Source organism: Mus caroli, chromosome 16, assembly GCF_900094665.2.
Source record: "Mus caroli chromosome 16, CAROLI_EIJ_v1.1, whole genome shotgun sequence".
NCBI lineage: Eukaryota > Metazoa > Chordata > Mammalia > Rodentia > Muridae > Mus > Mus caroli.
The window spans coordinates 84,662,000-84,663,715 of NC_034585.1; the positions used below are offsets into that span (position 1 = coordinate 84,662,000).

Here is a 1,716-nt window from a genome sequence, read left to right on the forward strand (position 1 = left end):
AAAAAAAAAAAAAAAAAAAAAAAAAAAAAAAAAAAACAAACAAACAAACAAAAAAGTATGTGGGACAACTACATTCTCAGCCCACTATGTGAATTTTTAAGGAACTTTTATTTGTTTTTAAATGGAGTCTTACTCAAACTGAAGGCAATTCTCATACTGTAGTCTCCCAAATGCTGGAAGAAATGTCTTACAGTTCTATAGGCTGGAAGGGTGTTGCTATCTGGAGAGAGCATCTCATGACAAAGGCAGAGGTTAACAGATGACAAGGAGAGAAGAGGAGAGGAAGGACCAAGCCTACATCTTAATAACCTGCTTTTCTTAGTAAAAGCTTCCTGGTATTGCAGCCATCTCTGATTAAGTCTCATCTGCCAACACACTTGCATAAACAACATGAACATGATCCCATGCATGAATCTAATCATTCACACATGTCAATAATTCTAGATAACCTTTCCAAACTACAAGATTTTTTTCAATTTGAAAAAACAAACAAACATGTTAATGGTTCTTATCTCGATCTGCAAGGTAGTTGAAATTAAATAAGGCAATGCACATATCTCAAGCCTAATACCTGCGCCGCCCCCCCCCCCCCCGTAAATGAGCAATATAATGCTCTGGAAATCTTTTTTTAAATCTTTATAAATTATAATTTATAATCTTTATAAATTATTCCCTTTGTCTGTGTACTATGGTATGTGTACAGACAGAGCACAAGGTCATAGAACACTGTTCTACCACTCACTTATTCCCCTGAAACAGGATGTCTCAGTGAAGCTGCAGCTAAGCTCCAGCAACATGCCAGTCTGCACTCAGTACAGCAATGGGGTTACAAGCATGCTCATACAAAACCCCACCAGTGTTTGGCATGGGTGCTGAGGTCAGGTCCGCAAGCTTGCAAAGCCAAGTGCTCTTCACTTTTGTACCAATGTAAAGCCACCAAATGCTACACTCAAAGAATCACGACTTTCGTAACTGCTAGTCAGTCATTTACAAAGGTTGCAGCTTCACTGTCTGTACAGACTCACAATTTAGCCCAAGGCAGAATATGTGAAGTTGACTACCATGCCTTGCCCTTTATAACTTAACTACTATAATGCCAAATGATGTGACTTCTAGATCTAACTATCCCCGTTAGTTTGTAAGTGTGACACCCTAAAATTCCAGAGTTCAGATGTACTCTAAAATACTTCAAGAGTGAATTAGCTTGACTGCTTTTCTACTGGTACAATAAAAGTTTACAATGTACCCTAAAAAGGCTTTAAGTGATGCATCTTATACTCCACAAGGCAGACTTTTATTTATTAGTCAAGCATCAACATGGTAGTAGGGCTGAACCTGGCTGAACTCTGGGAGACTGTATGTCAGCTTCCACAGGCTGACACATGCTGATGGTGCCTGGCCTGCCTCTCCCTCTCTGAGCTCTGCTTGGAGCATCTTTATCACTGTCTCGCCATTCTTGGATAAGGACCCTGGTGATTATACAGGGCCTTCTCAGGTAATTCAGGTCTCCATGTGGAGACCATTAAACCTTCAAGTTTTTGGTATATAAGAACACAGTCCCAGGTTCAAGGAAACCACACTATTGGTACCTATCCATACAGGAGAGGGGTATTTATCACTTTAAATAAAAGTGTTCATTCACCTTGTTAAAATCTGTAATCATCCAGGCGTGGTGGCGCACGCCTTTAATCCCAGCACTCGGGAGGCAGAGGCAGG

General features: G+C 40.3%; 1 protein-coding gene across 8 annotated transcripts in view; it reads right to left on the bottom strand.

Annotated features, from left to right (window-relative positions):
- Scaf4 (SR-related CTD associated factor 4) overlaps nt 1-1,716 on the bottom strand; it is a 54,663-nt gene that overhangs the window by 39,182 nt on the left and 13,765 nt on the right. The window lies entirely within an intron of this gene.